The sequence below is a fragment of the Trichosurus vulpecula genome, chromosome 5 (assembly GCF_011100635.1).
Source record: "Trichosurus vulpecula isolate mTriVul1 chromosome 5, mTriVul1.pri, whole genome shotgun sequence".
NCBI classification, from domain to species: Eukaryota; Metazoa; Chordata; class Mammalia; order Diprotodontia; family Phalangeridae; genus Trichosurus; species Trichosurus vulpecula.
Window position 1 is genome coordinate 140,711,240 of NC_050577.1, and position 27,311 is coordinate 140,738,550.

Consider the following 27,311-nt stretch of genomic DNA (forward strand, 5'->3'; position numbering starts at 1 on the left):
TACCAGCAATTCACTTCCTTACTCTCTCCTACACTATCATGTCATTTATATGAGAGTTGGGCTGATTTGATCAAGGTAAACCATGATTGATAAACTATAGTTTAATCACAGAATTTCAGAGTTGGAAGGAACCTCTGTCTAATAATCTATGCCTAAAACGAATACCCACTAAAAAATGACAAGTAGTCAACTATACTTTCTTTGAAGACCTCCAGTGAAGAAACAGAAACCACTACTTCTGGAGCCTGCGTACTCTTCTTTGGACCACTCTGCTTGAACTGAAACACACATATGCAGGAACACACACAAACACATAACCAGATATATACGCATATGTTTAAAGTGCATTCTCTTTTTTCTTCTTCAAATCTCTTCCTCCCACCAATGTTATATGCATAGTTTCAATGATCATATTTCTGAATTTAAACTTAACATCGAGCATATTTCATTAGAACTGATGGCTGAATTTAAAAAAAAACATTTTAGTGATGAATATTGATCAAGATTTGGATTTGAATGCTTTCTTTATCAAAACACTGAGGCATGCCATTGGAATAGAGTCAAATGTGTAGTGAGAACAACATGCTTGGTTGTATTATTATGAAACTGTCCACTGTTACTGTGTTATTTGGGGAAAATACACCCACTACTAAAAATTTGAGGAGGTGGTGGTGGGGGGAAGCTCAGAAAGGCAAAATAACTCATTGGAAAATGCAAACGTCCTTATTTTCAAATGAAAAATGCTTCAAGTTTAGTGGGAAGTATTTTACATTCTTGTGTGTTGACCTTTCCCACTCCTTCCATTTGTGAAAATTTCTTCAGCTGTTTTTAAGATTGGAAGTCTGTGTTTGAACTTTCCCTTCTTTCTCAGGACTCTCACCTGTAAGTATGGTGAAGCATATGGCAAATATTAAGGATTCATATAATCGGGACACTTTTATTCACAATTATATACTGCAGCAATGAACTAGGTTTGCTTACTAGTTAAAATAATTGAGTGCACACAATTTCATGGCCACTAGAGGAATCAAGTTCCTGATAACACTGTTCTTTTTCTCCCCCTTTGAGGACTTGTTTGTAGCATTGGCTTGTTGCTGGTTGAAAGATGTTTCCTAAGGGAGATGTGCCTCTAGTGTGGCCTCTAAGTTTGGGATGTATTGGGTGTTCAAGGAGGATTAACACCTCTGGTATGAGGGCTTGCTGAGCCCTTTTCAGGGCTGCTCCTCTATCTTTGGGGTCTATTTGTAACTCAACTCTCACCTCTGATTCCAAGAAGCTGTAGCATGTTCAGTGGCCATACCCCAGCAAACCATCTTGGCAGATGAGCTAAGCCAGGCTGAAGGTAACTCATGAGCTCAAACCCGTCTGTGAATTATGGGGTGTCTCCTTCAAGCGTGTGAAGACTTCCCCTAGTATAACGGGCATATGACAACAATATGTTCCAGTGGCTGTGAAAGTTGGTGAAGCAGGCTCTATGGAGTGCTTAGAACTTGGTCAGACATTGAGGACACCAGGGTCATCCAGACTTCCTGGGCTATTGCCAGTTGTCTTGACTTTTGGCTTGCCAGTAGACTTCTGTGTCTTTGGAAGAGAGAGTGAGGCTGATGACTTTGTGCAACTCTGCCTCTCTTAAATCCAATTCAGGCATGAGTCAGCATCACTCCGTGAGGACATTTGTTCTCTTTGAAAACAAAGGACAAACAACAGTAGCAATAGTTTTGTAGTTTAAAATTTGTAAGAGCCCAAGCAACAGAAAGTTTCTGAATGTTTCTTATTTCTTATTCACATTCATCCACTCAGCATTACTATGCTTTTATATATAAAAAGAGAAATAAAACACATTGTGTTCTCAAGGAATCCAGCTTAGTAAGGGAGGTAAGGCACATACACAAGTGCATATACACATACACACACACACACGCACACACAAACTTTAAGTGGATTGTGTCTAAGATGATTTTTAAATCTGTGAGGGAAAATATACGAAATTCCTTAGAAAAAATGTTGTGAATGTTAATTGGGTTCTCTGACCAGCCTATAAAAACCTATTTGATGCTCACTAATAATAGCCTGCATTTATGTAATGCCTTAAGGTTTACTAGATGAAATGACTTGTCCATGGTACACAACTAGTATCTGAGGAAGGATTTGAACTCAAGTCTTAGCACTCCATCCCCTGTGCTGCCTAACCTCCTGCAATATGCTGTTAGTATGCAGCACTTAAACCTCGTTGGTCATGCAATGATTTTCTTTATGGGAACTCTGTTATGTATTCAGAACCCTCTTTGGGGATGCCAAGAACACACCTTTCACTCTTCTATGAGTTGGAAGGGTTATTCTTCCAGCTCCAAGCCATAGGAGGGTGGACTGTGGGAATTTAGGGCAACTCCAGTTGATTGCAGAGTAGATGTTTGTAAATAAAGGGAGGGGGAGAAATAAGTCAAAAGTTCCTTTTGTACATTCCCATAACTTTCCTCATAAGCAGGGAAACGTAAAGTCATATATAGTTATTAATGGTGATCCTTTCAACACTGAACAAATAGAAGAAAATCCATTTACATTTCAGAGGAAAACCAAGCTGAAGTTATCCTGAGAATTTCATTGCCAGAGCTAAGGTGGCATGGTAGAAAGAACAGTGCGTTTAGGTGAAGCGTAGAGAGGATGGGTTTCTTAAAAGAAATCTTGCTTCGGGTCTTGGTCAATGAGGTGAACACAGAAAAAAAGGTGTTTTATTAGCACATAAGGCAGTGAGCAGTTGGGTGAAGCAGGTTTAGATTTCAAACTGCTTGGTGCTTTTATAGACAGGAGTAAATGACTTCCATGTGAGGGCAAAAGTGTGTTGATTGGTACATGTATCATGAGGAGATGGGTCATATGCTGCCTCAGCTCTTCCGCCATTTCTAAATTCTCATGTGTAGGGTACTTCTGGACCACTATGCCTGCAGGTTGGCTGCATATGTACCCAGAGTTTAAACATGAAGTCTCTCAACATGACTCTGCATAAGTGGCTGATTTTGCACAGGGTCAAGACTGATGAGATCACTGCTGGGTCTGGAGGAGCCAACTGTAGGGGAAAAGGAAAAGAAGTCTGCAGTTAGCTGCCCCACCTTCCCATCTCCCATGCCCCTTCTAGTCCTGTCCCCACAGACCTTGTCCTTGACTAGCCCTGGGTTAAAGTGAAAATCAACATTTTTTTCCCTATTCAGAATTAGTTATTTGCCGTTGGTGAATAGACAGGTATTTCAAAAGCTAATCTAATTGGGGCTGCTCAGAAGTTTATGGCACATAGACAGCACTGTTCTATAAAGTTCAGAGACTTTCTACATGAAGTACTCAAGGTTGTTGACCATGACTTAAATTAGGAAGATTCCCTCTCAATGTCTTCCCTCTCCCCTGATGAAGGAGCAGAATTAGAAAGGGCTGGCAAGCATGCTTTTGGCATTTCCTTTGCTACTAAAAATTATTTTTAAATCTGAAATATTTTCTGAATGCGTTTTTAGTGTTATGAAAAATGACATAAAGAATAGATGGCATAGTACCCTAGCAGAAAATTCACAGAAGTTGCAGAATTTCAGAGTTGGAAGATAACCTCAAAGGTTATCTAGTTCAACACCCTCATTTGATATAAGGAAACTGAGGCTCACAGAGGTCAAATGACTTAACTAAGGACATATAGGCAGGAAGCACCAAAGAGATTTGAGTCAAGGTTCTCTGAGTCTAAAGCCACTACCTTTTCCAAAATTGTATTTGAAATAAATTTTGATTTACAGAAATATTATTTTCAAACTCCTTTTCAGGAACACATACATCACTTAATTTATATCTATACTCCACAGTTTAGGGAGTTTTGTTTTCTGCATATTATTAGATTGGAGTACATCTGTTTAAGTTGTTTTTTGAAAACATCTTTAAATGCAACAGAAGGACAATGTTCTTTAATGTTAAGGTCATTGAACTTTTGGATTCAGGCCATTTTTGCCTTGTGAAAACAGTTGATGTAAATTGGAACTGTTTTCATAGAGACTGAGCTAATGAAATCTAAGGCCAGGGAAAATACATCTTTTGAGTCTGAGCAGTACAGATTTAATAAGTATGCTAAAACTGTTCTTCTATTACTAAGGCATGTAGAAAAGGATAAATGAGATCCTTATGAAATAATCCATTGAAATGGAATGGTAAATCTCATGTATAGGTGATGTAAAAAGAATTTGTAAAGGTGTTTTAGATCTCTGGCTGAAAGATGTTGTCATTGAAAGTGAATTAGCTTCTTTAAAGAACTCATGTTAAAAATGGTTTATAGGTAATATGGAATTGGAGCTTGTCATGTGAGTTTACTGTTTTCTGAATTCAAATGGCTGAAGCCGCTTACAATATTGTTTTATTAAACATTTAGAATCTTTGGAAAAACTTTCACATTTTATTAATGTTATATGTGTCAACCAATAAACAGTCTAATTTTTAAAATTACTATTGCTTATAAAATTTGAGTCAAATTGCTTACTTTAAAAGCAATGCAATCTAAAACTATTCTGAAGTTATCCTCATTCCAGGTAGACAAATTAGATTACTGGCAATTTAAGGTCTGTATTCCTCTTCACGTATACACATCACTACCATTTATCAACTAAAATTGCACATGTATGCACAAGGGAGAAAAAGCTGAGTCATTTTTTTCTTATCTCTTCAATTCAAAATGTTTAGAAAGTCATAATCAGTATGATATTAACTACCTATTATGTGCCAGGCACTGATGCTAGGGAAACAAGGACAAAAAACCAAAATAAACAAACCAGTCTCTGCCTCCAGGAACTTGTATTCTATTGTAGGAAACAATACATACAAATACATTAAGTACAAAATATATACAAGATTAATCCATGAAGTTTCTAAGGGTGGGGAGGAGTTGGGTGGTTGTGAGGTTAAGGAAAAGTCTTATGTAGAAGTGACATGGAAGTGAGCTTTAAAGGGCCTTCTTAGCAGTGGAGGTAAGGAAGGAGTGTCTAAGGCATGGGGATCAGCCTAGGTATGTAAAAGCACAGACACAGGAGATGGCATGCCCTGTGAGAGGAAAGACAAGAGGGCTTTTTGGCTGGAATTAGAGTGCATGAAAGGAAGTAGAAAGTAGGCCGGAACCAGGTTGTAAAGGGCTTCCATTGCTAAATGAAGAAGTTTCTAGTCTATGCTATAGAGAATGACTATCAAGAAATATATTTCAGAGATGTCGCTTTGTAAGCTATGTGGAAATTAAATTAAAGGGTGTGTGTGTGGTGGGGGGCAGGGGGAGAGAAATAGGAGGCAGGGAGAGCAATTAAAAGGCTGTTGCAATGGAGAAGTGATAAGGGCCTGAATTCTAGATTGGCAGTTCCATGTATGGAGAACAGATGACAGATACGGGTTTTCTTTTGAAAAGGTAGAAACTGGAAGATTTGGCATTCGATCGGATATATTGGATGAATGAATGAGAAGCTGAAGATGACCCTGCATCCTGGGTCATCTCTAGTCATACTGATGTATATCTGGCCACTGGACTGAGATGGCTCTGGAGGGAAATTGAGGCTGGTGACTTTGCACAGTTCTCTCTGACTTGGGAGCCTAGCAGGATAGTGTTAGTCTCAATATAAATGGAAGTTTGGAATATAGGTGGGTTTGGGGGAAAAGTTGAGTTCTGTTTTGTGCATGTTGAGCTTGAGAGGACAAGAGGAGAATCAAGAGAGAATTGTGTGATAAAATGCATAATAAAGAATATGTTAGAGTGGTCAACAAGGTCAAATGCGATGCTATCGATAGCTTAGGAAAGACTTATCAATTTGGAGCAGGAAGACATCTTAGTGGCTATCTGGTCTAGCTCTCATATTTTGCCTCGTTAAACACCCACGGTCCAGAGCAGTTGAGAGATCTGCCCTGATCACACAGTTTCAAGTGACAGAGGCATGATTTACATGAACATGTCACGACTCCAGACATGGTGATCTTTCCATTGTACCACATTCCTTGGGACCTTGTTTTCCTGTCCTGTAAAATGAGCACACGTGAACAAATGCTTGTCAACAACTTGTAAAGTGAAACACGATTTATCGGTATTGCTGGTATTGCTATTGATGCATTGTTCAGGTAGCTATAACTATTTATTTATCAAAGATTCCTATTTTTTACATCACATGTAAATTTGACACCTCATTGGACAGGATCCTACATTCACAGTCAAGAGAGACATGACCACCACCTTATGGTGTCACCTATGCAGTTATTTTCTTTATTTCTTGCAATAATTTCCATGTTTCTTAGTTTCTCCAATATTTTTCCTGGTTTCATCTCTTTATTGTTCAGTTCTATTCTGAAGTGCTAATGGTGATATAGTCTTACTGTTAACGTAACCATTTAATTCTTTCCAAAAGCCTAGAAGGTATTCTGTTTATACAGTTCTTGCTCTTGTTTGGAGTCTAAACAGTATCTTTGGGCCTGTCCTGAGAGACACCTGAAGAAATCACAGGTCAAATTGGAACCATTTTTACTTTGGCAGTACCTGCGGATTAATTTGGTTCTATACCATCATGGGGTGGGGGAAAGAAAAGAGGGAGGGAGGCAAAGACAGGGAGAGAGAGAGAGACAGACAGACAGACAGATAGGCAGACAGACACAGAGACACAGAGAGAGAGAGAGAAAATGTTAAAATGAGATACACCTTTATATTCTACTAAGTGAATTTTTTCACTATTCAGCAGCCCATGAGTTTGCATAATTAAGATATATTAAGATTATTATATTGTTATATGTTTATGTTACTAATATATTAATATTAAGATGTAATTTTATATACTACTAGTAAAGATACATAATTAAGATCTGTGGAGGAAATTTTAGCAATTTTTTTACCCCAGCCAAGAAAAATCTCTTCTGCTGATTGGATGTAGGTATTTTTGGTCTAAGATTAGTAGTATAGAATGTAACCTTACTCCTTCCTGTTTCCCTCATCCCCAAATCGGGGATATTTAGGAGGTTGTTTATACCCAAACAACTCTAAATTTTGATGAAGAAGGAGCAGCGATAAGAATTCTTTACTAGCAATGCTTGTGCTGTGGTTTCTCCTTAGTTTGGGGGGCGGGGGAACCACGGCATCAGGGAGATGATGACATGACTTGCACTGACTGATTTGAGTGAGGGAGGACTGTGCAAAGTCACCAGCCTCACTTTCCCCTACAGAGCCATCTCAGTCCAGTAGCCAGATATACATCAGGACGACTAGAGATGACCGACGATGCAGTGGGAACCTTGACCCTTTTAAGCTAAGGTCTTTATAGGTTCTCACTTTGAATAAGGCAATGCCCATTCAGTGAATAGGCCTCTTTAAGAAGCGAATCTAGAGATGGCCCCTTAGTAAAAAAAAAATCAAACTGGGAGGGGACTGGGTCACTGGCCAAAAGAGAAACAGTTACTAGTTACATTCATTCTGAGCCAGGAGGGCCCCCAAAAAATAACCATTAACTGGGGCTCAGGCAGGGACCTACTGTTGTCCAATCCATGAAATCCAGAGTAAATTGGGTTTAAGGCTTGATTTTTGAGAAAGAAATCTAGCCAATAAACTCTAAGTGAACTAGGCAGCTTTCAGCCATCAAAATTTACCTTTCTTTGGGCAGAACACCTTCAAGTAAAGGGAGAGGAGATGAGAGGAGACTAGCTGAGTAGCCCAACTGGAACTGGCCAGCTGGGTCCCATTCAGGCAGCTCAGACTACTCACAGGTTATGGTTTGTCCTTCATTCTCAAAGAGGACCATGACATGAGGGAGATGATGACGTGACTTGTAATTGTAAGTAATGCTAAATGGAAGTGAATAATCTCTACATTTCACTTGTGTGTAGTGGGATTACCATCATAGATTCCTCACCAGTCTCGAAGAATTTAATTTTGGAATGCTTATTTTATTTTACTTTGTCATTCTCTAGTTATTTCTGCCTTGTCAATTGGAAGCTTTCACTGAGGTTACCTAGCTGGACTTCATCTTGTAAACAGCTTAGCAGAGTTAATGAGTTTGTCATTAGGGCTTTAAATCAAAACATTTTCTGTAGGTACAATAGAGTTCAGTATGAAAATGTGTTAGGAGAAGAGTCTTGTTTGGCCATATATATCATATATCTTATATTTAGATTGTTTTAAATGATATTTTTTCTTCCTTTAAGTTCCTTATCTATATAAGATCGCTTTTGAAAAAGGTTTCTGCTTTTCTTAATGAGTATTTATTTTTTCCCTTTCATCTTTTTCTAGGGAAGGGGGTTGATACAAGGCTTTGGGAGACGATATTTGAAGGCCTTTGTGAGAGGTTTCTTTGTTGCTATGCCTGTACAATAACTTTTCTGGATCGAGTGGCCTGTGTTGCAAGAGTAGGACGGTGGCTTACAATGCAGGGTATAATTCATAAAAGCTTATTTTTGTTAATATTTTTATATATTCACAAGACACATGCTTTTCATTTACAAAGTTCTGAAAATGAGAATCATGCTGATATTTCATGATAAGCCAGCCTTTAGACTGAAGATCATATGCAAAAGAAAAAGACAAATTTTGTTGAAGCTTACTGGATAAATAGGTTTGGGATTTCTGGAAATAACTATGTATTTGTAGAGAGAAGTCGTGGTGCAGCGGATGTAGATCTGTCTCTGAGCCAGGAAGATACAGGATATATGGTCCTGGCTAAGCCATTGACCTGCTCAGAGCTCTAGCATCAACTCTCTAGATTTCAGAGAAGGTACAACCTGTGTCAGTAACAGGAGTTTCCTTGCCAGCCCAGTTACCTATACCAGTGAAATCATAGGCCTAGTCCCTATCCCTATGTAATTAATATAACACCAGGGTAAGATTAAAATTGAATAGAAAATTTGTTAGTAACTTTTATGTAGATTTTCCTTAGAGAAACAATTAGAGATTCTAGGAAAACATTTATTAAGAATAACTTACTACTTTGAGATATTTGAATCGAATGCCTATCACTTAGAAAACATATCTCATGTACTATTATTATTATCGTGGGTGTTATTATTATTTTCCTTAACTATATTTTACATATTTGGTGGGGGGATTTCATGGGGGGACTAGATATTGGAGATATTCAGTTATTTTATTATTAATGTTTGTGAACCTGGTAGGAAAGTACTGGTGCAGTAATTTTAGATATAAGCATGTTGAAGATCAGAAAGATTATCTTCAGTCACACTGAAATCTTCTGGATTGTATACCCATAAAATTTATGGAAATGGTCTTTTTGAATGGTCAGGCATTTTCTTCTTAAACATGTCCTAAACAGGAATCATTATTTTTCTGCCTAAGGCCTTCCCCCGCTTCTACCTTTCCTATTCCTGTAGAGGTCAACACCATCCTACCCAGTCTCTCAGGCTTACAACCTAGGGTTATTCAACTCCTCACTGTTTCTCACTCCATGATAGCCAAGCTTTTGCTAAAACCCTGGCAATTTCACTTCTGTAACATCTCTCATATCTGTCCCCCCTTTTCCTCTGATACTGCTACCACTCTAGGGTGGGGGCCCTCACTGACCTCATGCCTGGACTATTGCAATAGCCTGCTGGTGGGTTTGCCTTCCTCAAGTCTCTCCTCACTCCTATTCATCTTCTATTCAGCTGTCGAAGTGATTTGCCTAAAGCTCGGTCTGTCATATCACTTCTCTGGTCACAAACTAATGGCTCCCTATCACCCTCTAGGAATCCATACAAAAACTCTCCATTTGGCATTCAGAGCTCTTCATAGTGTAGTCCTCTCCTATCTTTCCAGATTCTTACACCTAACTCCCTGCCAGGTACTCTTTAATCCATTGACACTGGTCTCCTGCTATTCCATGATCAAGACACTCTATATCTTGGTTCTGGGCATTTTCTCTGGCTGTCCCTCCATGGCTACCAACTTCCCTGGCTTCCTTTAAGTCCCAATTAAATCCCATCTTTTTACTGGAAGCCTTTCCCAACTCCTCTTCATTCTAGTGCCTTTCCTCTGTTAATTATTTCCAGTTTATCTTGTAAATAGCTTGTTTTGTATTTATTTATTAGCATGTTGCCTCTCACTAGATTGTAAGCTCCTGGGCAGCAGAGACTGTCTTTTCGCTCCCTTTATGTCCTAACACTTAGCACAGTGCCTAGCACATAGTAGGGATAATATGAATAAATATTACCTGATTGATTCTGTTGTGTGTGAGAACAACTCCTAAATCTGAAATAGTTTTTTAGAAAGACATTTACTAGATCATTTTGTACAGAGAGCTGTAAAAAAAAAAGGGAGGGGTGTGTGGCTCTCTCTCCAAGTCTTTGTGAGATTATATTATATTGAATTCAAACAGGACCTAGGACATTTTCTTGATTAGCTTATAGTGTAGGCTAGTCCTCAAGAGAATTGCAGTTTGGAGATGCATATCAGGAGATAAGTCAATTTATTTGGGGGAATCCAAAACATAAGGTTTGGGTGGACTCACAACAAGCACTTGGTGGGATCTAAGCAATCCTTATAATTACCCAGCTATTCTGGAAGTCTCTGCAGTCAGCCTGCTCTCTATAGCAATATTTTGGTTAGATAATTTTTAGTCCATAAGACTAGGTTCAAACAATATTAATAAGTGCTAAATAATAATCAACAATTCTCAAACTTAAAGGTTGACAAATGCTTAGTATAACCTAAATAAATTATATTGTCTTAAATTTCATCTCCAGAATTCATCTATAGGTATATCTTTGCCTTTTCACACGTGTACATACACTTCCCACATATATACCCAAGATATACCATGCATTACATTCATATATATGATCTATACGTATATTTCCTTGGTTGACTTTTTAGTGTAAGTAAGGTTCGTCTTAATATGAGGTACCTAGGTGACCAGTGGACAGAGTACTGAATTTGGAATCAGGAAGACCTATATTTGAACCATGCCTCAGATTAACTGTATGACTCTGAACCCATCACTTAAATCTCTGTGCTCCTCCTGTAAATAGGATAATAATAGCAAATACCTCACAGAGTTGTTGTGAGGTAATATTTATATATAAATAAATGAGATAAAGTTTGATAATATTTGCTTTACAAACCTTAAATCACAACATTCAGTCAATCCAATAAATATTTATTAAGTACCTACTATGTGCCAGGCACATACTAAGTATAGTGGATACAATGAACAACAAAAAACAGACATTCCCTACCCTCAAAGAGTTTCTAGTTTAATATGGGGGAGACAATACACAATAAGTGACTGGAAAGTGGGGATGGGCAGGGATAGAGTGAGACACTAGACATTAGGGGCCATCTTGTTTTATGAGTTGAGACCAGGCAAAGGCAGCATTTGCAAAATAAAGTGAACCAAGAGTCCAGTTTTACCCTCTATAAAGGAAGGCATTGAGAAGAGTTCATTATAACCGTAATTTCCTAAAATCATCCTTCTCAACCCTCTAGTGCCTCCCTCTCCAGTTGAGAATAAAATGAAAACCAAACCCAATACAAATATGTATAGTTAATCAAAACAACTTTTATTTTGGCAATATTCAAAAATTTTATTTTTTTTTGTTTTTTTCTGCAGTCAGCAGAAAATTAGTCAGCAGTATCTGAGTCCTTTACTCTCTATTAGGAGATGGGCAGCATGTTTCATCATTAGTCTCTGCAATTGCGGGTGTTCATTGTTCTTTTCAGAATTTAGCGCAGTAGTTTTCTATCATAACATACTCGTTTATCAGTCCCCCCAATTATAGACACCCCCTTCAGATTCTCATTCTCTGTCATCTCAAAAAGAGCTTTAAGTATTTTTGTGCATCCTTAGTGTTTGTTTGTTTAAGACTAATCCCTCCCTTAATCTGCCCTTTCTCTAATTCATCTCTTCCCTTTCTCCCCATTTTGCTCCTATATCCCCGTTGGGTGAGGTATATTCTTTAATGAATTTTGTTGTTATATGTTCTTCTTCTTTTGACTATTCAGATGAATTGAGGTTCAAGTGTCAGCCATTCTCAACCTTCTCCTCCTTGTTTGTATAGATATCTATTTGTGCACCCTTATTATATGAGATAATTTCCTCTAACCTTCCTTTCCTTTTCTCCCCCAGTGTATTCCTCTTCCCCTCTCCTTTTCCTTCTTTTTCTAAGATCATCAAGACACAGAACTACTTCAGGCCTTGTCTATTATACTCCACGACCCCTGATGATGTTAGGATTCTGAGGGAACACATATGTTATCTCCTCAAATTTGAATGTTAGTAATTTATCCTTGTTAGTCCTTTACCTTTGTTCATTCATGTTTACCTTTTTATGATTCACTGCAGTCTTGTGTTTGAACTTCAAAATTTCTACACAGCTCTAGTCTTTTTATTAGGAACGCTTGGCAGTGCTATTTTGTTAAAAGTCCTTTCCCTGCCTTGTAGCATTATACTGTTTTGATAGTTAAGTTATTCTTGGCTTCAAGATAATGTTCTTTACCTTCTAGAGAATTGTATTCTGATATCTCCACTCCTTTAGAGTGGCAGCTGCTGATTCATATGTAATACTGCCTGTGGCTCCTCACTACTTGAAATCGTTCTGTACGCTTGCAGTATTTTTGTCTTTTACCTGGAAACTTTGGATTTAGCTGGAATATTCCTGAGACTTGCCATTTTTGAGTTTCCTCCATAATACCCCTGGAGGGTTAGTCCTACTTCCACTTTGTCCTCTGATTCTAAGAGATCTGGGAAGTTTGAAGATTTCTTGAAATAGGATGTCTGAGCTGTTTTTTAATCATGGCATTCAAGTAGTCTCATGATTCCTAAATTTTTTCTCTTCAGTCCCTTTTTCAGATCAATTGCTTCTGCTATGAAGTACCTTATATTGCTTTTATTTTTCAGTATTTTGACATTGTTTTAATATTTCTTATCACCTTCTGTAGTTATTTGCTTCTATTTGGCTCATTCTAATTTTCAGGGAGTTTGTTGCTTGGGTAAGGTTTTGTGCCTCTTGTACCAAGCTATTAATTCCCTTTCTGATTTTTTTCCTCTATAGCTCTCATTATTTTTCCTCTAGCACTTACATTCTAATTATAAAAAAAAAATTTTAAAAACTCTTGCTTTATTTCCTCCAGGCGTTCTAGTTGACTGTGTGACCAAACTATCTTTTTTCTCTGAGGCTTGCTTGTATGTTTGAAGTCATTCTCTTCTTCTGAATTTATGCCTTCAGCTTCCCTGATACTTCTTTATGGTGGGATTATTTTTTTTTGTTAATTCTTTCAACTACTTCCTTACTTCAGACCTGATGTTAGGGATGGGCTCTGCAGCATTTCTGGAGAAGGTGTCTGGGCTGGTCTTGTTGCTGCTTTATTGGGAAAATGAATGTTGTGTCATTCCAGAATTTCAAGGGACAGGCTGAGGACCTATAAAATTTCAGTGATTCTAGAGTGGTGTGATCCAGGGCAAAGTCTTACTGTTGCTCCTCTCCTCTTCTCTCTGGTCTGAGCTTTGCACGTTCCTGCCCCTGAATTTGAAGCAATTTGAGCAAGGCTGCTATATTCAGCCCCTATTAGCCAACTGAAAAGCTCACATGGCAGAATTATAGGCTCCCCTTTGGGATTCCTGTCCTTGTTATTCCTCTGCAGGCTAGATTAGACAGTACAAATGAGACCCTGCTAGAGCCTAGCTAAACTACTGCTCCTGATATTTTCTGAATTCCTGCTTTCTAAATAAACTACTTAAGGCATCTTTACATAGGTAACTGACCCTGAGTGCAAGTATCTTCAGTCCTCTCTGGATCTGTGACCTAAAGCTGGGTAGGGGGTGACACTTTGAACTTGTCCCCATCTAGAGGTGATCTAGTATGGATCTGGTAACTTTTCTTGTCTTGGTTCACAGCCTCTCCTTGAGCACTCATGTGTGACTATCTCCTGCCCTGACCCCCATCCCTAAATTCCCTGTCAGTCTCCTTTTGCCAAGAATGGACTGTACAATTGGCTCCACATAACTTCTTTTGTATTTTCCCCATCAGGATTCGATCTGATACAAACATCTGATACATCCTCTAGAGGTCTAGAGGAGTTTTACGGAGGGGAGTTTACTGTTCTGCTTCCTACCACTTTAAAATCTTTATTCCACCTCTAAACTTCCTCTCTTTCAAATTTCCTATTTCTCTTAAGGGTACTATAATCCCTACCACTCACCTAAACTCTTAACCTCACTGTTATCCTTGAATTCTAACTTTTGTTCATCTTACTGTAACACCACATGCTGCCTGCCTCTACTGTGGCTGTGCAAGGTCCAAATAACCAGACCAACAACGCCAGCAACACAGGAAGGCTGCTAGCACAGGTTCTTTGATCTGCTTTTCTAAGGGAAAGCAACTTTAAGGGGTTTTACAATCTTACTGTAATTATATATATAATAATATCATTCACTTAATTCAGGGGAAAAAGCCAGCACCCTGAACTTCAGAGAGATACAACATAAATTACAAGCATATGTTATATAACAGAGCAAATAAACACAAACCAGTAGAACAGGCTTCTAAACTGTCTAACTACAGCAATACATACAGTTATCAGAGAGAGAAGTATCAACATCTGATTTTCAAAGCAGGGGCTCCCTGATGGCTACCCAGAGCCTCATCTGGTCAAATCACATGACACTCTTCCAATAAGTGAGAGCCCCCAAACAAACACCAACCTCAGATCATATATACCCTTCTCAGGGCCCTGGGGCTTAGTCTCTACTTAGCAAAAAGGTCTGGGGCTGGGGCCTGGGGCCTGAGACTTTCTTGTTTCTTAAGCAGGTCATCAAAGACTCTTGATTCAGTCAAAGACTCAAGATTGAAACAAAGGCACGGCTCATTAAGGCACTGATTGCCTTAGCATTCCAAAAGAGAAAACAGTATAAAAGTCTCAACCTGATTACCCTTATACTTATCTAATCCATTGCCAAATCTTCTTCCTTCTATCTCACATCATCTGTTGTGTATGTTTCCTTCTCTGTAGTCACAGATGGTATCTAGGAATAGGCCGTCATCACCTTATACTTTGACCATTATAAAATCCTCTAATAGGTCTCTGGGCCTCAAATCTCACCCTACTTTGATCAATACTTAATTGGCTGCCCAAATAATTTTCCCAAAGTGCTGTTCTTACCGTGTTTACCTCTCTTCTCAATTAACTCAAGTAGCTATCTGTTATCTACAGGATCCAATATAAATCTTTGAGCTTTAAAGCCCTTTGCAGCCTGGCCCATTCCTTCCTTTTCAGTTTTCTTCCATTTTACTCCCCTCTGTATACTCCAAAATTCTATGACATTGGCCTTCTTTGTTTGCCCAGATAACACTCTGTATCTTGATTCCTTGCTCAGGTTGTCTCCTGTGCCTGAAATTCTTTTCCTCTTTACTGCTGTCTTTTGGCCTCCCTGGTTTCTATTAAGACTTATCTCCAATAACACTTTCTGTGGGATGCCATTACCTCCCTTGTATTCTCTTCCAGATTGAGAGAGCGTACCCTCTATCTTCACTGTATATATCTTATACGTATATATATTAGTTTGTGTGTTGTCTCCCTCATTAGAAAGTGAGCTCTTTGAGAGCAAGGCAGAAGGATGTATTGTCTTTCTTTTATGCTTCCTCATCAATAAGTACTGTGATTGAATCACTAATACCAGTTCTGCCTCTTGTCATAAGCACAACCAGGACTATCATGTTAGAGTTCAAGTATAATAGTTTCATTATATTTTTGGTCAAATGATTTTTGTTGTAAAATCTTTTGCACTTATTTTCCATCTTTTTTGTTTGTTATCTTCCTATTTTCATCTTACATGCCTCGGGGATGACTGTGCTTAGTGTAAGTCTCTTGACAGATGTTCTTTAAACTTGTTTAACCCTTTACCATTTCTCATTGTTTATGAGGCAACTTTATTTACTACTGTCATGAAGGAAATCCCACAGCATATTTACTGTCCTGGATTGCATTGGAGTGGAGATCTCCCTTCTGGCTTGTCCTGGGGGGCAGGAACTTGCTGCTGGCTTGCTATAGAAGTGAGGCCTTGCTGCCAGCTGGCCCTAGGGACAGAGTTTTGCTGCTGGCCAGCTCTGGGGGTAGGGCCTCATTACTGGTTAGCGGTGGATGGGGCCTCTTTGGTCTCCTGCACTGGGGAGTAAGCTCTCTCTATGCTGCTGGTCTGGGACTGCAGACTTGCACAGGGGTGGGTCTTTGCTAGTGGATTGCCCCAAGGCTTAGAGCCTTACCACAGGCTCCCTGGGGTGCAGCCTGCCACTGCTGCCTATTTATCTGCTGTTTGTTTATGGGACTCTCCTTTCATTCCAGTGAGACAGACCTTTATTGCTGTGTTGGTAAGCTGTTTCTCTACTTCTAAACTGTTCTGAGGTGTTTTTCAAGGTTGCTTGGAGGGGAATTTTGAAGGTGTCCAGGGGATTCCTTCCTCACCCTGCCATCTTGGCACCTGAAGAGCAACTGGCTATATTAAGCCATCATCAAAGCACCTTGGGATGGTATCTTCCTTAGTGCTTTCCTTGACCTTTCCCTCTCAACCTGGTACTCTGATTTCTGTTTTTACTCTGTCCTTCATAGTATATGTTGAGATCTGATACTACTTTTTCATTCCTGTTAAAAAACAAAACAAAACATTTCCCTAAACTTTTTTGATCTTTGGTTTCTTTATATGAATTTAAAAATTATTTTGGCTAATTCTATAAAATAACCTCTTGATTATATGATTAGTTATGGCTATAAATATGCAAAGTAATTTAGGCACTGTTATCATTTTAATTATACATATACCAGTTTACTATATATATTTATCTTTATTTCTGTAAAGATTATTTTACTGTTTTATTCATGCAAGTCCTGTATATTAGACTTATAGAGATTTTATGTATTTTGTGATTATTCTGAATGGAATTTCTTTTTTCATCTTTTCATACTAGATTTTCTTAGCAATATATAGAACGACTGATGATTTCTTAGGATTTATTTTAAAACATGCTACTTTATTGAAGACATTGATTGTTTGAATTAATTTTAATTGAATCTTTAATATTCTCCAAGTAAACCATTGTATCTCTATTAGCAACAATTTTGTTTCTTCTTTGCCTATGCTTATTTCTCAATTTCCTTATGTCTTATTGCCATTACTAACATTTATGGAATCAAATTATAGTATTGAAAATTGAACCCTTGTGTTTACCAATAGTCCGAGTATAAAGGCCTCTAGGATTTTATTACAATTTAAATTTTGTTTTTAGTAAAGAATGTGTTAATTTTTTTTGTTTTGTTTTCTGTATTTTACTTGAGTGCCCTAGCACAACTTGGTTTTCCTTTTGTTCCATTCTCATTCAGTAATTCAAGATCTATAATTGCCAACTTTTCAAAAAATCTATTCAGGTGCTTAATTTCTTCCTTTCAAAATCTTTTTTTGCTAGATATTTCTAGCTTTGAAAACATTCCATTGAAGTCCCCACCTATAAAAGTTTTCTCTTTTAACCTTGTCTGTTTTTTTTCTTTTCTGAGGTCATGCCTGAGGCATAATAAATTCTGCTTATCATAGTTTTGATGAATTACTGTTTTGTAATATAGTTTGAGATTTGGAAGTAGAAATCTTCCTTCATCCTTACTCTTTTGACTTCATTCCATAGGCATGTCCTAGCACTTTAACCTCTAGACCACTTGCCCTAAGATCTAGCTGTCTTGATTGTCAGTTGCCTCCATTTTCCTGTATTTCTTGGCCCATCTCCAGGCATACTTCACTTCATTTCCCATCCATCTTTTTGCAATATGGCTGGCTTCTAGTCCTTCTATTTCCCAGCACTCCCAGATCTTGATCCATAATCAAGTCAACTCTGTCATTGCTCCTAGAAAAAGATGTACTAACTTACTCCTCAATGGCCTATTCATCAACTTACCAAACTAAAATACACCATTCTGGCCACTAACTTGTATTATCCTCCTACACTCAGTTGTAATCTCCTTGAGGACAGAGACTATCTTCATTTTTTTGCATTTGTGTCTCTAGAAGTGCTTAGCCCAATACCTATCACATACTAAGCACTTAGTAAATGCTTTTTCATTAATTTTTTCCCATTATCTCCCTTGAGATTTTGTCCTTTAAATGAATTTTGTTATTATCTCTAACCCCTTTAATTTCTGAGACAAAACACTTTCTTGGTTTTCCTCTTACCTCCTTAACTATTGACCTTTTGAATACTTGTGTTTCTTCCATAACATTTCCTTACCTTTTGTTAAATACAGTTAAAGAGTAATCAGGCATAATGAATGGAAATTACACTGTGATCCAAGAACCCGCATCTATCTGGCACTTCTGGAGAGGCCTGGCAGGACTTGCAGACTAAAGGGACTATTTCTTGAAGACTGTTACTCTGACACACAAGCATTATCAAGAACACAATAGGTTTCCCTGAAGGGGGAATTAGTGCTCTTTATAACCCTGGTTCTTATTACAATGCTTCATGCAAGAATCTTAAAAAAAATAGAATGCTTCAGAGTGCATTCAAATGTTCTTTTATAGTTCCTCATCAACTAATAGGCATAGAAATATGGTTGGGATGTTTGGGAGAGTGAAATATAAAGTTGATACTTTAGGAACTACAACCGATATGAACATAAATCAAATGAAAAAGCATTTGTAAAATTGCAGTAGAAGTCAGAATTAACATATGTCTTTAACATGTCTTTTATGTTCTAAGAGGACCAAAATGACATCACAGTAATCAGCTGTGGCTGATCATACCAATATGAGTTTGGAAGGCTCTACTACAATTTACACAAACAACTTATCCACAAAGTTATGTAGACATAAATGCTTCATAAGTTGAGGTACGCCATTAGTGTCTCATAATACTTTTATAATGTGATGTACACAGTGGGTTGATTATTATTTGCATTTTCTTTTTTCTCCCAAGGTTGAGTAAGGTATAACATCTGAATCATTTTACACTGAAAGTCATTACCTTTGAAAATAGTAGGTTTTTTTCTTTCTAAAAGAAGTACCGCAATATTGAGTAGCAGCTGAACATAAGACATGAAATATATTATGGTGTACTTTTGAAACTGTAGAGATTTGGTTGGATGCAACCTAATGACCCAAATCAGAGTCTTGATTGGACACGGGGCTTGTCGCTGATTGTCTCTCATGTTCTAAGAGGACCAAAATGACATCACCAATGTCAGGCTGCGGTTGATCATACCAATATGAGCTTGGAAACTCTACCACAGGTTGGGCACAAATAGTTTGTATGACCATTTGGGAGGGAGATGTTTCTAAATTCCTACATCTCACATTTCTTTTGGGCTACCACAATTCTGTTTGGCTCATAGAGCACTGTGCTTTCTTTGATGTGGGCACACCATGTTGGATGATCCTGTGCCATTGTCTTTCATGTCTCTTGAAGTTCTTCAGAGAGACCTTGAGAGTGTCGTTGTATCTCTTCTTCTGACCATTTGATTGGACACAGGACTATGTTAGTAAAGAATATCCTAAGACCTTTAACAACCTTACAACAAAAGTTTTAGATTTCCTATAAATTGAGATGCATGGGTTAGGGCCACTAGCTGAGGATGTAAAAAGTTCTATAGTAAATTCAAAAGTAGAATCTGAGATTCAAACAGGTAAGTGAAAGAATGTCTTAATACAGATTAAAGAAATACAAATTCACTATCTTGTGGATCAGATGATAGGCATACCATTTGTTAAAGTTTTAAATTATAATCGTACAAAATTCATCTCATTTTCTCTTTCTCTGTTTAGCTAGAGGAAGAAGATAACACTTCAAAATGTAACAATACAGTGCTCTCTGGTAGACTTCAGAGATGATTTATGTGGAATACATTACAAAACTATAGCATGTGAGGAAAAGTGAAGTTCAACCAGCATGTAACCTTTTATCCATTAATAGCCCACATCCATTGGCTTTGTGATTGTCTTGACTTTAAGCTATCTGTGAATGAGTCCCTAAGAACTAGATTTGTAATAAACCTCTTAGGCGCCTAGCTGGCTTTTTGCACTGATTATCTTCTTTCCTGCTGAGTTTGAAATTAAAAATTCTGTCAAAAAAGCAAGCAATAGGCCTGCTTTCTTTTTAAATCTGTGTTATCATTTTTAAACTCAGAGAGAGTTTAATATTATTCAATAATCATTGTAGGTTGTTACTGTTTTGACTCTCTGGCAAGATGGTTACTAGAAGACCATCAAGATCTATATTGTGATTTATGCATAGTCTCTTAAAACAGAGTTGGGGAATTTCACTGTTATAGCTGATTTTGCATTTTCCTAAGGCTGGGGACCACCTGGTACAAACTCTCATCCTGTGCTGACTCTTCTATATTCTAATTCTCCGTGATTCTGCTGGGATCAGTGTTAAAGGAAGATAGGATTTAATTTTAGCAGACTTTATTGGCTTGTGTATATTTTCTTCTCAAATTACCTTTTCCTGAAATCCTCATCTGAGCTTTTTGGCCCTTAGGAAGTTATAGGTTTTATGTAGTTCTCTAACTTGTTATTAATAGAGAATTCAAATAGATTAGTTCATATTTATTGCACTCAAAGTATTTGAAATTGAAACAGCTGGTGTGTGATAACTTTGTAATGTGCCTTTATGGATTTTCCTTTAATTCCTATGATACCACAGATAGGAGCATGTTTTATGTAGTCTATTATATCTTCAAACACCTTTCATCTGCTGTCCCATTTGATTCACCATGCTTGTTGGTATGTTAAGGTTTTTCATTTTCATCAGCAGTATTTGAATATCATTTTTTCTTAGCATGTTTAAAATTATGGATGAATTATTCATGTCCCTTGAGAGCATTTATTTTTCTTGTGATTGATTTGTGGCATATTATGGTAAATTGTGAATTTATTCATTTAATACACATTTATTAAGCACATACTAGGCGCAATGTACTTTAATAGATGCTGAGAGAATTTAGAGCATAAATATAATATGTTCCCTTCTTCTAGGGGCTAAACTTAACTTGTTGCTTTGCTTAAGGAAGATTTTGTGGAGTACATAGGATTTGAGGTAGAGTTTTAAGCCTATTAGCAATGATGGGAATTCTACTCTGTTATGAAATAAGTTTAAAAGATGTTTGCTCATATTTAAAAAGTTGGAGAATCCGTATGTCCTTATTGAAAAATTCAGCTTTGTTAATCCTTCAGAGTAAAGACTTCAGAAGGAATGGTATTTGTGCTCTTGGTGGGTATGGGACCTGTACTGTTAAGTCCTAGAGTACCCATTAAATGATTTGCCCACATTGGATATCCAATATTTGTTGTTGTCGAACTGTTGTGTTGCACTTAACTGAAAGTCAGATAACATTTTTATCAATCAATAAGCAGTAATTAAGTGAGTAAATCTGGGAAGGCTTCTAGAGTAGGTAAACCTGGAATGGTGATTAAAGTAGGGAGGTAAATTGTAGGGATAAGTTAAGGCTGAATCTTAAATCCAAGGCTGCTAAAGGCCCCCTAGATTTTCTAAGATGGTTAGATCTGGTTGAGGCTCAGGTTGATTCATTTTCATCCTTAAAATGCCTGGTCTGGTAGTCCTTCTAATCACAGCACCAGCACTATTTCCCACATATAAGTAGGACTTGGACTGAAGGAGAGAGAATTGTGAAGAAATTTTAATTAACTTGGAGTTAGAGTAGGGAGAATGTGAATGGATAGGTAGGAATTGAATATTATGTCTACCTGCAAATATTATGGTCTTTACATTGTATTTTCTACAGTTGAAGGGATATGGAGGTTTCAGATCCTAAATCAGAAACTGACTTGATTTGATGCGTAAAACTTGGACCGGTTCTAAGTTTTCTGAGCCCATCGAGGTTCTGAAACCATGCTCTTAGAAAGCCTTTGAAATTTCCCTGTCACCCCTCAAACGTATATTCTACTCAGTAGAGAGTAGTTTGTGGCTCTTTCTTTGTTGTAAGCAAAGAAGACTGCTTTGGCAATGGTATTTTTTATTTGTTGAAAGAATGAAAGCTAAACCTATATGAAGTGATGCAAAGTGAAGTGAGAACTGGGAAATCATTTTGCACAGTAATAGCAATGTTGAAATGATAATCAATTGTGAAAGACAGCAATCTAAGACAATTCCAAAGGACTCATGATGAAAAAAAAATGCTATCCTGAGAAAGAACTGATGAACTCTGAGTGCAAGTTGAAGTATAATTTTTACTTTATTTTTATTTTTTTTTTTGCAGTAAGGCAGTATGGAAATGTTTTGCATGATTTCATATGTATAATTGATATACTGTTCGCCTTCTCAGTGGGTGGGGGAGGCGTGTGAGGGAGGGTGAGAATCTGGAGCTCAAAATTTAAAAAGAAAAGAATGTTAAAAATAAATAATAATAAAAAAGAATGAAAGATTGAGATGAAGGGATTTAAAAATGAATATAATTGTCTACATGAGGGAAGCTATGTTATGTTATAAGGCCTGAATATTCAGAAAAAAGAATCCATATTGTTGACTAATTCTGAGATGATGGCATCTGAATCTGTGTTTTGAAAAAAAATTAAAGGATAAGTGAATTTTTAGCTTAAACTCATACAAACCAGACTTCCAGTTTTATTTTAAACTAGACAAAGAAGGCATTTCTAATATTTTAGTAAGCTTTGACAAGTGTTTCCTTCCCTTGTTGGCAGGTACATAACTGAAGTACTTGCTGAAAATGGAATTGAATTGTGAAAATAAAATTATATTGTAAACGGTAATACTTATTCTTGATCATTTTATTCTACCCAACAATGTGATAGAAGATTACAATCATGTATAGGCAATCTTAGTCCACTTTTAAAGCCTTATTAGAAATAGCCAGCAAGCATTTATTAACACTAACACAACAATAAAAACTTCATCGTCAACACATAAAAAAAGATAGGAATCTAATAAAATGGTATCAGTTTTATACATGTTAAGTGGTTAAGAAATACATAATGCAACAATGAATAGTGGCCATGTCTGCAGCCTTAGGCTGTAGCTTGGCCGAAGTCCTGGTTCTCACAGGACTCAGATTGGTAAAGTTGAGTCACTGTGGGCAAGATGGGAGTCTCAGTGGGTCACAACCCTGGGTAAATCATGGTGGAAAGTGGGGTACGGGGTTGGGATGATTTGGCCTTTTTTAGCTCACAGGTCCTACTGCACCAGCAGATACACAATACATATGGCACTTTATCTTGAAAAAAAAACCTCAAGTTTATTTGTGGGAAGCGGGCATGAGAAGGATTGCAGCTTGTGAGTCATTGTGAAGTGGTCTAGTTTTCTGTATTCCCTTTCTGTTTATCACCCATGAAATGCCGAATAAGCGAGCCCAAAATTCTTGTTATTTTCACATTGTTTCCCAATAGATCAATTACATTGGAACAAATGTGAATTTCAAAAACAAATTTTATTGCAGAACTAACTGTACAAATAAGAAGAAAGACAGTTTTAACCCTCAAGGAGCTTATGTTCTAATGGGGCAGACAACGTATAAAAGGAAGTGGAAAAGGTGTAGGGGCAGAACGTACCTGGCTTGGGCTTGATGAAGAAGTGCAGAGTAGTGTAGCCTGATAAGAAATGAAGATACGGCTGGGTAGGGCGTCCTCCTTGTACACTGAGGTTCTGAGATGAACCCTCTACCATCCAGTCAGAGGGAGAGGTTCCAGGGGCAGAGCGTGCTTCCAAGACAGGAGTTCCAAGATAGGATAGGCTGAAATGATCTTCCAGGATCAAGTAGTTTTGGGGCATTATGGAGAAGACCAGAGGAATGGAGCTTGATAGGTGATATAATATAACGCTTATCCTTAAAGAAAAGAAAGATCAAGAGGCAAAATGGCTGCCTACCAGGCATTGAGGATAAGCTGGGCAAATTCATGGAAACCAGATCAGGATGTGAAAACAGCGAGATATAAAATTTGGCTGGAAGGTAGAGCGCGTGAAAGAGAGTAACACGAAAGGCAGGTTGCAAGCTGATTGTGGCAGCCTTCCATGCTACATTAAGGATATTCTGCAGGAAATAAGGAACCATTGAAAGATTTTAGAGCAGGGAAGTGACATGATCAGACCTTTGTCTTAGAAATATTGTTTTGGCAGCTTTGTGAAAGAGAATTTGAATGTGGTTGCGCTGGAAGCAGAGAGAATGATTAAATTTCTTGGTGTATTTTCTTCTCAACAACTCTGTTAGTTAAGTAGTACAACTATTCTTATCCTCATTTTGGATTTGAAGAAACTGAGTCTCTGAGAGTTTCAGTGAATTATCTAGGATTACATCACTAATCAACTTAGGAGGAGCAATTTGAACCCAAGCCTTCTATTATATATCTGATGTTCTACTATGCTTGGCTGCCTGTCTGTAATGTGAATTCAGACAAAAGATGTTGAAAGCCGGAATGAAGAGGGTAGCAGTCTGAGTGGAGGTGAAAATTGATAGGACTTGGAAAAGGGTTTGTAGGAAGGGAAAGGAAATCTGAGGTTCAAAGCTTGGAAGATTAGTTGGGTAATGGTAACGTCAATAGAAATAGAATATCCTTTCAATTGTTACTAAATTGTTATTATTTTCATCCAAAAGAGTTCGTTTCCTCTGATCCAGTTTTAGATTTGAATTGTAGTTAGTATGTTTGTATTTGATAATCAGAAAGAGATGATCCTTTGTGGCTTCTGAGTATTGTATTAAGATTTCTCATTGGCCTCCTGGTACTGAACCAGATGAGTAGATCTGTTCCAAGAATTAAGTCATTTAAATTATACTGTGTATAGACTTTAAATGATATCCCTTTTTTGTCTGTTGTTACTCTTCAAATAGGGTACAATAGAATCCTGAGTACTATGCTAATGACATATCAAATAGTTTCTTATTTTTGCAATTAGGTTTCAAAAATATCGTTTTAAAATTTATAGGATGCTGTAGCTTTTGCTTACGTTCTTTTCTAAACAACGCCTTTCCTGTCTAAGCAGTTGTTACTTCGTACTTGAAAAGCTTCAAGCGCAGTAATCAAAATGAAAAGCTCTATTGTCAAAATTAGTAGTTTGAATTATGAGTTGAACATAACCTTTTGAAATGATGAATTCACTTTTGACAATATATCAAATTCATATATTCCATATTCCAGCTGAACTGCCCTCGTTGTTCTCTGAACCTTAATTCAGAATCCTGTTTCCTGCTATGTCTACACAGGCAGTCCTCAGGCTTGGAATGGATGCTTTCCTCTACTCCACCTTTCCAGTTTTGAACTGCCGCTTCCAAGCTTCAACTGTGGTGTCCTCTGATGTGGAGCCTTTCATGACTTTTCTTTCCCTCACCAAATTATATGATTTATTTATCTGTTTACATGTTATATCTAAAGTAAAATGCCAGTTCCTTAAGTGTAGGGATCTTTTTTATTTCTTTGTTTTATCTCCAGTCCCTTGAACGATAGTAGGTGTTTAACAAATGCTTATTGTATTGAATTGGTAGAGGCCTTTTATTATATAGTTTCTTCAAGACATACACACAGACATTTCTTACATATCAATACTGCCCAGAAGCTAAAAGGCATAAGATATTGTCCTTAAGTGAAATTAGATAGAAAATCTAGAACATTTCAAAGCGTTTTCCCTCCTCACTTTTTACTATTCCCATCCCATTTGAAAAGTTTTCTGAGGTGTGGCTTTTGTTTTGTTTCATTTTCTTGGTTTAAGAATATAACTAACTCTTTAATAGGATCATAGGATTTAGAGCAGGAGGGGACCTCAGAGATCATCTAAACTAACTCCTTCATGTTACAGTGTGAAAAAAAAACTGAAGCCCAGAGGTCAAGTGACTTGCTATAAGTCATTCAGGTAGTAACAGTCCTATTGGGGATTGGAATCTAGCTAGGCCTTCTGACTCTAAAACTAATGATTTTTCCTCTAAGAAGAAGGCATGTTGAAAATACTTACTTAGGAATAGCATGAAATTAATGTATTTTGTTCATCTCATTTTTTTATTAGTCTCTTTTGTCTCCAATTTTTAAATGTGTTTATTTGTGAAATGTATGATTTTTCAGTCTCAACTTGAAAGGGGTTTCTTCTTCAGTGGGGCGCCTCACAGATCAGTGTTTGGCCCTGTGCTGTTTAATGAACATTTTTAGCAGTAACTTAGAAAAAGTTATCAATAGCGTGCTCATCAGATTTCCAAGTGATATAAAAGTGGAAGGGACAGCCACAGAACTGGATGACAGAGTAAGGATTCAAAGAGATTCTGACAAGTTAAAACATGGGACTGAAGATAATAAATTTTTTAAAGGAATACAGCAAAAGTCTTACACTTGGCGTTCAAAAATTTGGTTTCATCACTACAAGATGGAGGAAGTATGGTTAGATGAGCAATTCATCTGAAGAAGATCCATAGGTTTTAACATTCTTAAGGTGTATTAAAAGTCAACAGTATTATATGGAAAACAAGAAAATGTATGTGATCTTAGACTACATTAAAATAGACACAGCATCCTAAATGAAGTCAGTGATAGCTTCACCACCCATGTGTCACCTGCCCAAGGCAGAGGTATACTTTGCATGTATTCAGGACCACCCTAAGGTAATGGGACGTTGGGAAATATTTCTTTGGGGGGCCCTCTGTCTATATAAATAATTTGATGACAACTATTAATCTGCCCCTTCTCTAGATGGGGTAATTTTAAAATTTAAGTTTATTACAGTTATCGTTGAGACATTATTGCTGTTGTCAAGACATTAACGGTCACAATATATTTTAAAACAAATTTGAACAAAATGTGAATTATTTTGTGAATTATTAAGAATTTAGCTAAAGCGCCAAGAATTTTTAAGTAGCCAATGCAGGACATATTAGAAATTCTAGGAAGCAAATATAGGGCATTGAAAGCTGTTAACTGTTGAGAACATAAAGTGTATTTAGAGCTAGTTAATTATTATATTGTTATTATTTGCTAAATTCTATTGAATATTTCAATAATGATTTAATAATTTTTTGCATTACTTACAAAAATTGAAATAGAAAGGATTCCATAAAACTCCTCCTATGAATCAAGTTTTTAATACTCAAATCAGGGAGATAGAAAAATAAAACTATGGACCAGCATCTCTAATGAATAACAGTGCAAGAATAGCTAATGTAATATTAAATACAAAGAGGCTACAGTAACAGTAAAGTAATCTACACAATGACTACATTGAATTCACATGAGAAATGGAGGGTTGGGTTCAATATAAATGTAATAGCTCATGTTAATGACAAAAACAAAATCACACAATAACATCAGTAGATATACAGGGTGTTCCTAAAGTTTGGACACATAGGCATTTGACGGCAATGTGGAGTTACTGCATTG

General features: G+C 37.2%; 1 pseudogene; it reads right to left on the reverse strand.

Moving 5' to 3' along the window:
- LOC118851074 overlaps positions 1-23,733 on the reverse strand; it is a 35,012-nt pseudogene extending 11,279 nt beyond the window's left edge.
- Positions 23,734-27,311: the final 3,578 nt, after the last annotated feature.